Source organism: Delphinus delphis, chromosome 5 (assembly GCF_949987515.2).
Source record: "Delphinus delphis chromosome 5, mDelDel1.2, whole genome shotgun sequence".
Taxonomy (NCBI): Eukaryota; Metazoa; Chordata; class Mammalia; order Artiodactyla; family Delphinidae; genus Delphinus; species Delphinus delphis.
This window is the reverse complement of record NC_082687.1, coordinates 71,685,643-71,697,935: the sequence shown is the minus strand read 5'-3', so window position 1 is coordinate 71,697,935 and position 12,293 is coordinate 71,685,643. Positions and strand designations below refer to the sequence as shown.

At 36.3% G+C, this 12,293-nt stretch overlaps 1 protein-coding gene and 1 pseudogene across 1 annotated transcript in view; one reads left to right on the top strand and one right to left on the bottom strand.

The window, feature by feature from the left end:
- KCTD8 (potassium channel tetramerization domain containing 8) overlaps window positions 1–12,293 on the bottom strand; it is a 254,259-nt gene that overhangs the window by 113,496 nt on the left and 128,470 nt on the right. The window lies entirely within an intron of this gene.
- Window positions 2,709–3,907, top strand: LOC132425467 (dnaJ homolog subfamily A member 1 pseudogene; annotated as a pseudogene).

Below are 12,293 nucleotides of genomic sequence, written 5' to 3'. Positions count from 1 at the left end.
TCTATTCTCCCTCTAAAATTCCTTTTAGACATGCACTGGGCTTTTCTGATTTACTTTTCTTAATTATCCTCATAATTTTCATCTGTTTCTTTTTTGTCTAAATTCTGTCAGATTTCCTGATTTTTTTTCCTGGATGATTTGTTGCTCTTTTTTAAGATAATTTCTTCCACCAGTACACCTTAACTATGTTCATTTTTACCACTCAGACTTTGTCTTTTTTTTATTTCCACAGTCATTTTTATAATTTATAAATAATCATTCGAATAGTTTAATTTACACCTAAATCTTAATAAGGACAATTACATTTAACTTTAAGTTTTCTTTCATTCTCTGAATTATCTCTAATCCTCCAGAGCTGATTTTTCTTTTAGTTTATCTTGGTTCTTGTCTTCTCTTTGGTGATGTTAATTTTTTTTCAGATGTCACATGTTCATTCATAAGTGAAATACTATCTTAGCTAGTATAGTGGCTTAAATCTTTTTCTCACCAGTTATATATGTCTCTTCTAGGTGATAGCTCTCTTCAACTGGAAGATCAACTGCAATTGTCAGTATAAATATTTGGGCATGTCAACAGGTAATCTTCCTATAGGCTGCACAGATAAGAAACAGGACGTCAGACATCTACACTGCCAGGGGAAGGAGTAAGCAATTTGGCAGTGGAGACAGTCATTTTACTACTTGATGAAACTATATTTCTTTTCATTTCTCTCCTTGGTCTTTTGTGGATCTAGAGCAGAGGTTGACACAAGTAACACGATTTTAATGGAACTCAGCCATGCTCATTGGTTTAGGTACTATTTATGGTTGCTTTCATGCCAAGACAGAACTGAGTAGTTGCAACAGATTATATGGCCTGAAAGACTTGACTTACTATCAAGTCTTTTGTTAAGAAAAGTTTGGCAACTCCTTGGCTAGGGTATCCTTAAGCTCCATGATACTTCTTTCTCATCCTCAATGCACACTAGTAACTGTGCTCAGGTAGATCACTTTCTGTGTTTAAGAAAGAAATTCCAGTACTTATCTTTATGTTAAAAATACCAGTTGTTAGATACTTAGTTTACAATAGGAAGGGGGAAGAAAGTCATCTGTCTCAGGTATTCTAAAGGTGTTTACTTAATAAATTATCTGGTTGATTCCCAGTGGTCTTTGAATTTGTTGACTCTGAACCTGGAGCATCTCTGGACTTCCTTGGGAAGTCCTTGCTTATCCCTGATATCTACAGGATATTCTACATTTATCTTATGCTATCTTCTTTCTATATCCCAACTTTATGAAATTTCTGATTCATTACTGACATAAATTATTTCTTGTTATTATTGTAACTGTATTTAACTTCTGTTTTTGTGAAATTTCTGACTGATTTATAAAAGCTTTTGAAATAAGTGAGCCAGATTCTGGTGCTCAAGCTGTCATCTGGTACATGAAACTCCAAAGAAGAAAGTTTTACAAGAAGTAATAATCAATATTGCTAAATACTGCTGAGAATTCAAGTGAGATGTGGGGGAAAAGTGGCTCTAGACATAGAAACAAGGAGGTCATTGGTTACCTTGTAGATAGTAGGTTAAGTAGAATAGTGGGGGAAGAGGGCAGAGAGCAGTAGCTTGGGGAATGATTGAGATTTGAAGAAGTAGATACACATACAACTTCCTGGTGTTTGATTGTAAGGGAGAGGAGAGATATAGGTCAGTGTGTGACCAGGAAAGTATGATTAAATTGTGGACTCATGTTTGCTTCTTTATGGTTATGGTTTATGTTTATGGCTGCTTTTCCTTTTTAAGATTAAAGTGAATACATCATCTTTAAAATCCAGTGAAAAAAAGTTTGAAACAGAAAAACATTTTATTTGAAGAAAGAAAAAGGAAAGGAGGCGGTTTAATTTATGAAATGTGTCCTTGAACAGGCAGAAAAGAGTAGAATCCTGGGTAGAGATGGAAGAATTCACTTTAGATAAGATGGTAGACAGAAGGAGAGGAGGGAAGAGCAGTGTGGATACAGTCTAGAAATCGATAGCAGTAAGTCACAAAGGTTTTCATCCTTATTACTTTTAGTTTCTATGTGAGGAACCAGCTGGGAATATGTGTTATGTGTTAGCTAGCCCTGGAAATTCAGAGAGGGTTGGAATAGCTGCCATAGATAATGAAGAGAGAAGAACTCAAAGAACACTGAACTACTGAGGAAGCATTAAGGATCCAACTGAGGGTGGGCACCACTCTTTTAGTACAAGCTTCAGTTTGTAATTTTCTATAACAGCTTTCAGCACTCTGAATAAGGGTGCAGAAGAAGCACACAGCTAGATTTATCCAGAGTCAGGGTTTTACCCAGTAAAGAAACAGGAGATTTGCAAAACACTAACTGAAATTTGACCACGATGCTTAAGATGAATAGGAAGGAAGTAAAAATAGGAGGTGACTGATATGGAGAAAACATAGAGGATTTAGGGACTGCATACTTTTGTGGTTAACAATGCATGACAGTGTAAAAACATGGAGTGAGAGAGTTGCAGGGAAAGATGCTGTGACTACAGAGTCAATTTTTAAATTTAAAATAATAGCGGCTACAAAAGACGAAGGCTGCGGCGCTCCAGGCGAAACTTTCCAGAACGCTCGGTGAAAAAGCGGAGGAGCAGCGGCTGCCCGAGCTGCGCACGGCAACGCGCTCCTTCCCACTCCCCCACACCAGCATCGTCCCTCTCACCGGCTGTAGGAAATGGTGAAAGAAACCACTTACTATGATGTTTTGGGGGTCAAACCCAATGCCACCCAAGAAGAATTGAAAAAGGCTTCCAGGAAACTGGCCTTGAAGTACCACCCTGATAAGAATCCAAATGAAGGAAAGAAGTTTAAACAGATTTCTCAAGCTTACGAAGTGCTCTCTGATGCAAAGAAAAGGGAATTATATGACAAAGGAGGAGAGCAGGCAATTAAAGAAGGTGGGGCAGGTGGTGGTTTGGGCTCCACCATGGACATCTTCGATATGTGTTTTGGAGGAGGAGGCAGGATGCAGAGAGAAAGGAGAGCCAAAAATGTTGTGCATCAACTCACAGTAACCTTAGAAGATTTATATAATGGTGCAACAAGAAAACTAGCTCTGCAAAAGAATGTGATTTGTGACAAATGTGAAGGGCGAGGTGGTAAGAAAGGAGCAGTAGAGTGCTGTCCCAATTGCCGAGGTACTGAAATGCAAATAAGAATTCATCAGATAGGACCTGGAATGGTTCAGCAAATTCAGTCTGTCTGCATAGAGTGCCAGGACCATGGGGAGCGGATCAGTCCTAAAGATAGATGTAAAAGCTGCAATGGAAGGAAGATAGTTGGAGAGAAGAAAATTCTAGAAGTTCATATTGACAAAGGCATGAAAGATGGCCAGAAGATAACATTCCATGGTGAAGGAGACCAAGAATCAGGACTGGGGCCAGGAGATATTATCATCGTTTTAGATCAGAAGGACCATGCTGTTTTTACTCGACAAGGAGAAGACATTTTCATGTGTCTGGACATACAGCTGGTTGAGGCATTGTGTGGCTTCCAAAAGCCAATATCTACTCTTGACAACCGAACCATAGTCATCACTTCTCATCCAGGTCAGATTGTCAAGCGTGGAGATATCAAGTGTGTGCTAAATGAAGGCATGCCAATTTATCATAGACCAATGAAAAGGGTCGCCTAATCATTGAATTTAAGGTAAACTTTCCTGAGAATGGCTTTCTCTCCCCGGATAAACTCTCTTTGATGGAAAAACTCCTACCTGAGAGGAAGGAAGTAGAAGAGACTGATGAAATGGACCAGGTAGAACTAGTGAACTTCGATCCAAATCAGGAAAGATGGTGCCATTACAATGGAGAAGCATATGGGGATGGTGAACATCATCCTCGGGGTGGTGTTCAGTGTCAGACCTCCTAATGGGGCCAGTGAGTAACACTCACTGCTGGCATTTTATTTGCAGTAGTGACTGAGTGAAGGACTAGAATCATAACATGCTCATTACTTGCTATTGTTTGTTTTAATATTCAACTATAGTAGTGTTTTAAAAGTTAAATGAAGAATAAACTCAAATATAAAAGCTCTGACTTTGCCCTGTATGTATGATGACTTCAGTGTGCAAGATAAGTTTAAAACTTGTAAAAACTACTTTAAAAAATTTCCCCTAGCATTTGTTAGGCCATACTTTGTAACTGATTTCAGCTATGTACATGGAATAGCTTAGACTGAAATGCCAGGTATATGTATTGGCTTCAGTGTATGATCCTTAATTGCTAAGCTATGAAGTTAAAATTGTATTTAACTGGCAGTCAGACAAAGAATTTGTAGAAAAGTGTTGGTCTGTATAGTGGTATTAAGTGGGATTCATTGTGATGCCTCTGCATTTATTCTATTGCCTCAACTGTTACTTGAAGATGGCATGCTATATAATTTAGCCTGTGGTATCAGTGATAGAAATGATACCTTTCTAAAGAAGGGGTTTATCACATAACATGCTGCTTCTTGAGGGCTTGCACTTGTAGGATTGCATTCCCTTCTGCTGTGCCATCTTTTTTTTAATATATCTAGCTATTGGTCCTGGTTACTTTTTTTCTTCTTCCTTCTCTTTGGACCACAGTAAGTCTTAGAGTAGTCACTTCTGGAGCAGGGTAACTTAGAGGTTAGAGTGATGAGAAGTAATTTGCATGTATGAGTTAGGAAGGTGTTTTGCAGGTATGTTACAGGCTTACTTTAAACCATTTAACTTATGCTCCAAAGTAAATGTAATTTAATGTTGGTAGAATAGCAAATTATGAATAGCTTTAATTGTATGTTTAAAGTCATATGTTCACAAGCTTAAATCTGGATATCAGAATTTAAGCAATTCTTGAAACGTATGAATGTCTCCTTAATATACTGATTCAAAAGCAAAAAATAAATAAAATAAAATAAAATAATAGAGATAATGCACTCCTGTGCCATGATCTTCTTATAGATAAATTTCTAGTTAAATTCTCACTTCAAATTGAAGACCTATTATTTAATTCCTCTCAGAGATGAGAAAATCAAGTATAAGAACAGTAACTTGCAAAGGTTTACACAATGCCAAAAACTGATGGACCTGAAATTTGAAAAGTATAGCTGTTTGTAAAATTAATCCTATATTCTTCACGTTCTCCCTGTGTCTCAATGATATTTCCAATGAGAAGTGGACCAGTAGAGAATGACACTCCTATGCCCTGTTCCCAAAGAGCATCAAGTCCTGCAGCAAGTTACTCTTATCCGCTCCTATATTTTATGTCTATCCTTTCATACACAATTTCACATAAAGAAAATGATCCCTTTGTGAAAATGTTTGGGCACTCCAGATCTGGAGGGAATTTTTTATTTGCAACTAGGTTTTTTTAAAAGGCACTTAGAAAAGGATATTTCAGAATTTTCTTCAGTAGAAATCCACTTTAGATTCTGGTATTGCCTTAAATTATAAGAATACATGTTATGATTCAGATATATAGCTATGCCTAGTCACTGGTACCTTTTCCCTGTAAATATTATGAAATAAGACTTCATACATTTTGGTGGTGTAGAGAGAATCACTGAAAAATAGACCTCACCCAATAAAGTATTTTTATTTTGGAAGCATAATTACAGCCTTAGAAAACTCTGCTAGAATTCATTTTCAGGAAAAGTTTTGCAATTGAAAGACTGGATGCACAACAGTAAAGCAGCAGTTGTGTGTGAGAAAATGGAGCCAAGGTTATTGAATCTATAATAAATCCCTATGCAATGGCGACTGGAAGAATGGAAGAGAGAGAAATGAAACAAAATCCATTATTCCTGATTCTAAGAAAAGCCCATCAATACCTCCTCTTTTCTAATGTACCTTGTTTAAGACATTTTAAGAAGGCAAGCAAAAGGACAAGATTAGAGTGACAGGAGAAGCCTGATAGTGGAAGCAGGGGCCTCACATAATGGCATTTCCAGATGGATCTGCACATGCTGTTCTTCATACCTAGAATCTGCTCCTTGAAATGCCCATACTCCATTTCTTCCATTTGTATTCCGAAAGTGCCATGTGCTCACAGCAGCCTTCATCAACCTCCCTGGGTAAACACTTCCTACCCTGTTTTGCCTATCACTTCACTCTGTACCGATTTCCTTCAAAGTATTTATCATAATACCTGTTTTACTTGTACTTTTTATTCTCGCTTTCTGTCCTCTCTTTAACCCCTATTTTTTACTGTATGAGCGATTAGATCAGGATCAAGGCTGTTTTATGCACAATTTCCCACCATGAACCTTGTATACAGTATGTACTTGATTATCTTTTGCTGATTTAATTAATTAATCTGCCATCCTCATCTTTATGACAACAGTCTTCCAAAGGCTTACTGTAAGATTCACTGCGTCACTCAGGTTTGTATTTGAGTGCAGGCAACAGAGACTTTACAGTGTCTTGTCCAAAGGATATAGCTGTTTCACTTTATTTTTTCACATAACAAAGTGCTCAGAGGTAAGTAGTAGTTCAGGAAAGGTGTGACAACTCCATATTACCATTGTCCTAAAATCCTTTGATTTTTCTGTTTTCCCAGCCTTAGCATCCTGCAAGAGGGATTGGAAAATGTGTTTTTTGCTTGTTGGGAATATTGTAAGAAATATCAGTGTTCTGTTCGTAAGAAATAAGTCTGAGAGAAGAATTAATAGTCCCTTTATACACACTAGAATGCCTCCTGGTTGACATATAACAACAACAAAAAATCATCATCACATGATCTATATCACCCCAGCAGGCATAATCAGCTATAGAGACTGTTCTATACAGGAAACAAAATCTTTATCAGAGAAGGTCTAGAGAATACTGAGTTAAAATGAAGAGAGGTAGATAAATGAGATAACAATGGAATGGAAGGATAAGACAGCCTGATGTATACATATTCACTTTAGGGATGGCTTGTCCAATGAGATAGGAATATTCAAAGTTTGTTGAAAAAGGCACCTTCTTCTCTAGACCATATTCGAATTGACACAGTCAAATCAATTCTGGGACCCTCTCTTTTCTATACTTCATTTTCTGACTAAATCCTTTCTTAAGGGCATATTCTTTCTTTTGATATTTTACTATATGAAATTAAATTAAATTTAGTCTTATAATTCAAGAAGTTGGTATTTCTCTTTAGGGCAACTTTGTATATCTCTGAGCTGATCTACTATGTGTTGACTTCAAAGTTTAACTCTCAGAAAACAATTTCATTCTCATTTTTTCCCAAGTGCTCCTGAGACATTTCAGCATAGTCATAAAATATTGACAACGGATATATGTAGTAGACAATACCTAGTGTGCAATCTTAAAATTGAGTAATAAATATTCATCATAAAATATCTTTCAAAGTTTGCTTAATTAACTATTCCTTCAATTGCCCCTTAGGCTGGATAATTGTCCCCAATAGTATTTTAGGAATAAAGATTCTTCTGCTAATGTCCAATATTGATACTGGTTTCCCCTTGGAGACTTTTGGTAAATATATTATTTTCTTAACCTAAGAATTGTTAACATTTCTGAATGTGTGATTGCTTAACAGTTTACCAATTTATTCTCTTTTTAAGTGTAAGGGTTTGGAATCTGAATGGTCCAATTTGAGGCTGGCTTTACAATACTAACTGTGATTTTAGGCAACTCACTTGACATCCCTGAACTTGATTTTCTCCATCCAGTGATACATCTGCCAAGCTATAATACAAAATTGTTTAAAAAATCAGATTACATAGGCATGAGAAAAAAGTAGGAGGGAAGGAACGATCTTGGTTAAGGCAAGAATTTCTAAGTGTTGCTTAACTAAATTTCTACAATTCTGGAAGAAAGAACTTTAAATACAATTGTCTGTTTGAATATAGCCAATGCAGATCTCTAGCCACAATTGCCTCTTTGGAGGGTTGCAAAGAGTTTGGATATATAAGCTGAGATACCTCACATGTGTGTATGTAAGGCCCCTGAAAATACAGAAGGAATTCAAGGTAAAGAGAATAGTTCAAAAACTGTAGCGGGGAGGGTGTGAGGGCAAGCTCTCCTAGCATGGCCATCTTCTAGAATAGAACTCTGAGGCGTCTAATAATTATAAATTGAAACCTGGCATTCTAGTTTTTATGAAACTATATTAGTCAAGGTACAAAGGTAAAACCTGTTTTATTTAATAATTTACTAATTCGATATACAATTTAAAATATTCATACATATAGTATATATTCTTGTCCCATACCTGCAAATGTTATTAGCAGCTGGCTTAAATCTTAATCTCTCCCTATACCTAAGAAATATTTATAAATAGCCCTGCAGAAGGAGGTGTATCTTCATCTCCTCAATTCATGCAGTATATAATCAATCCAGTGTTACATGGCACGAGACATCCAAAACAGGGCAGAAAGAAACTTGTAGAGATATAAGATATACATTTCATCTGCTTCAAACACTGGTGAGGTGGGAAAAATCTAGACTCAAGGCATAACTTCTCAAAATAGAATCTCTAAATATACAGGAAAAACAAATGTGAACAAGGCAACCACTGTGCAAATGACCAGGCAGGAGATGTGCTCTAAAGTATTCAGTTTGAAATGCATATCCCTTGTATGCCATTGCTCCTCTGCTATGTTCACAACTTTATATTGTTCTGGGGTTTTGTGTGTTCGATTCATTGAGTAAATTGGGCATATTCTATGTGTGATGAGCCTTTTGTATATTTTTAACATTCGACACTTCATATTTTGGGTCATTTTTACCCTCAGGAACAACAGCATAGCACCAATCACACTACGATTAAACATGATTTTGTATGTGTGTGTGTGCGCACATGTGTGTGTGTGTGTGTGTGTGTGTGTGTGTGTTTCAGTAGCTGTCTATCACCTAGATTAATTTTTTCTAAAAAAACAAGATTCTATTTTGTGCGATATGTCTTTAACCTCTATGGGTTTAGAATTACGATTAAACCAGTCTGATTTGATGAAAGTGATTACTTAAATCCCTCAGAATATAAAAACTTCAGGCCTATTCCCATACATTTTACTTACAGGGTTTGGGACCTGAATTACCGAGATAATTGCCTTCACTCTTCACTGTATTTGTCTAAACAATTTAAAACTTAAGCACCATTTTATTTTTCACATTTTAGCTAATCTTTTTTTTTTTTTCTATAAAACAGGTTGTGTCTTTCTTCCTCAGCTTTATGCCCTATTTGTTTGTCTAGTTACTTTTCTCCCTACTTGTTATTTACTACGGATGGCCATGGATGATATTCCTGTCTTTCTAATATCTGAACATTTTAAAGCAAGCTGTTTTCCAGAAAGATTCCCATGCATGAGTAACAAGTATTCTGACAGTGAAATTAAACACCTCATATTGTTCATCCCTTTATTCTTCCAAATGAGAAAACTAACCTTGTTATGTAAGAAGTCATTACTTCATCTACTCATCAGCTGTTTCTGACATGCTCCAGTTGGCTCTCAGTTTGTAAATAAAATTACACAAGAATGAAAATGAAGACTGTTTCAGAGCATTTTCAAGGAAGATTTGTTCCTTTAATGGGCTCTTTGCTGAAAGATATGGTTTTAATTTGTGAGAAAATAAAAGTGCAGTTCAAACAAGTGAAGCATACAAAGTCAGGGGTCAAAAGACTTTCTTATTTTTTATAGGAAGAAGTTCAACCTCCATATGAAGTGAAATCACCAGCACAACTTTTGCTGTGATTTCTCTCTTAACAGTTTGGGCAATTCATCGAAAAACAATTTAAAATTTAGTCTGGTTTATATCAGTTTTTCATACATATTAGTTTCAGAATCCAATATTTTTTCCAAGTAAAGTATTAAGCACATTAAGTTCAGCCCCACCATTTCTATTTTCTCGTAATTATAGGTCTCTGTTTTACTTTTTCTGGCAAATAAAATATTTCCTAATTAATACACCAGGTTGATAAAGAATGTTTGCGTAATGTGCTCCACAGTAGCTCTGGTTGCAAGAGATTTTACAAATATTTGAGCTGAGAGCAAACCCTAAGGATACAGTGAAATAATCAAGGCTCAGAAAGAACACAAGAGTCTGAGATAAAGTTACTTATTATTATCATTAATATTATAATTAGTATTATTTTATTTAAATACTTACAGAGGTAGGAATTAAGAAAACACAGTCTCCGGAGACAGACTTTCTGTACTCACATGCCAGCTTCACCACTACCTAGCTGTTTAGCTGTGCAATCTTGGGCAGTTACTCAGCATATCTATGCCTTGATAGCCTCATGTGTCGAATGGGGCCAGGGTTGGGGAGCGGTAAATAAAGTAGGTCGTAACTCATATAGGCGTTGTGAAGATTTAATGATTCATTACAAACTGTAATCATTTCCTGAACACTTGCTTTGCTTCAGACACTATTCTAAGCAATTTATAATCCCCGAAGTTTGTAACTTTAAGTTTTAAAATATTAATTTTGAAAGCTCATTGGCAATTTATACACTCCTTCAGGGATATTTCTTTTATAGGAAAATAAAGTAATGCCACTATCTCATATCAACTAATAATTTAACAGTTTTACTAATATTTAACTGTCCTATGTATTGTCTTCATTTTCAAATACAAATACAAAAAAAATAGATTTATTGGTTGTAGATGGCACTCTGCACAAAGCATCAACATAAAAATAAACCACATAGTTGCTAAATTTGTTGATGACAATGGCAACCATGTTGTAATTGACTTATCTTTAAAGGAGTTTTCCTAACATCTACTAAATGTCTTATTCTGACTCCAGCAAACATATTTGAATTAGAGAGAGATCTTTGCACAACTGAGAATTGCATGACCACTTTGTTAATATATACTCTGGTAAATCCAATGATATGGTCCTACTACATGATTCTTCTCTTAGCTTCTAGCAATTTTCTCATGGAAGGCATCCATAAAATATATTGATATTATTATGCATAGTAAGAACTCATTAAAAATAAATTTAGATGATTTTCCATTAACTATTCTGTGCTAGCAAAGACCATGAGAATCAAGCTGCTAAATAATCAGTGGCATCCTGAGAGTTGCTTTTAAGCTTCAACAAATAGTAGATGTGGCTGAACTCAGCTAGGGGAAATAGTTCCAGCTTTTATTCAGTCTAATCTTAACTACCCGCAAGTTACTTTGGAAAATCCATTAATCTTCAGAGAGCTCTGAGATTTACTTCATTACTGACTGTCAGTAGAAACTGAGTTCGCCCATCACTCCCTGGCAGCTAAGGAGTAAAGAAAAAAGAGAACTGGGTTCTCGTCCCCATCGTATAGCCACTTAGTTGATATATTGTACAAGTCACTTATGGTCCCAGGGCTTTTGTATTTCCATCTACATATTGACACTGAAATATCTCTCTTAAAATCTTGCTAACTGTTTGGATACTGCGTAGGTACCATAAGAACCAGAGTGTTCCTTTTGGAACATTACATCAGATAAGTAAATATTACTTTAAGGTCTTATGCTAATTAATGGGTTTCAATAGTTTTAAGGATAAATTCTCTACTTTTTGTTTTTCAAGATAGAAAACAATTTTGCTATTTTTTCTTCTAAAATCTGTCTTATTTAAAACGTGTAGATACCAAAAATGTCATTCACAAATTAATTGCATTTCTGGCAAAGATGAAGTTTTGTAGGTAATATTCTGAAAACTTTGAGAAAAAGTCACCTCTCCCATTTTACATGTTTCTTTCTTTCTTTTTTTTTTTTTCGGTACGCGGGCCTCTCACTGTTGGGGCCTCTCCCGTTGCGGAGCACAGGCTCCGGACGCGCAGGCTCAGCGGCCATGGCTCACGGGCCCAGCCGCTCGGCGGCATGTGGGATCTTCCTGGACCGGGGCACGAACCCATGTTCCCTGCATCGGCAGGTGTACTCTCAACCACTGAACCATCAGGGAAGCCCCTCACTGCCATTTTTGAGTAGAAAAATTCACTGTTCGTCTTTCATCTTCCTTGTTGATTTGGAGATAGCAATTTACAGAAGCAAACTACAGAAATATATATATATATATATAGAGAGAGAGAGAGAGAGAGAGAGAGAGAGAGAGAGAGAGGGAGAGGGAGGGAAAGAGAAAGACTGACAGACAGAAATACAGAGACAGAGAGGGGCGGAGAGAGAAAAGGCAACCCTACAAGAATCCATGCAAATAACTGTTTCATTCTGAGACCAATTTTTCAAAAGCCTGAAATAAGTCACAAATGATAAAGAGTTATTATACAGTTACTCCACAGAAACTAATGGATACCCTCAAGTAAAACAGGCCAAATTTCTCTCAGATCATCATGCTTTGACAGGT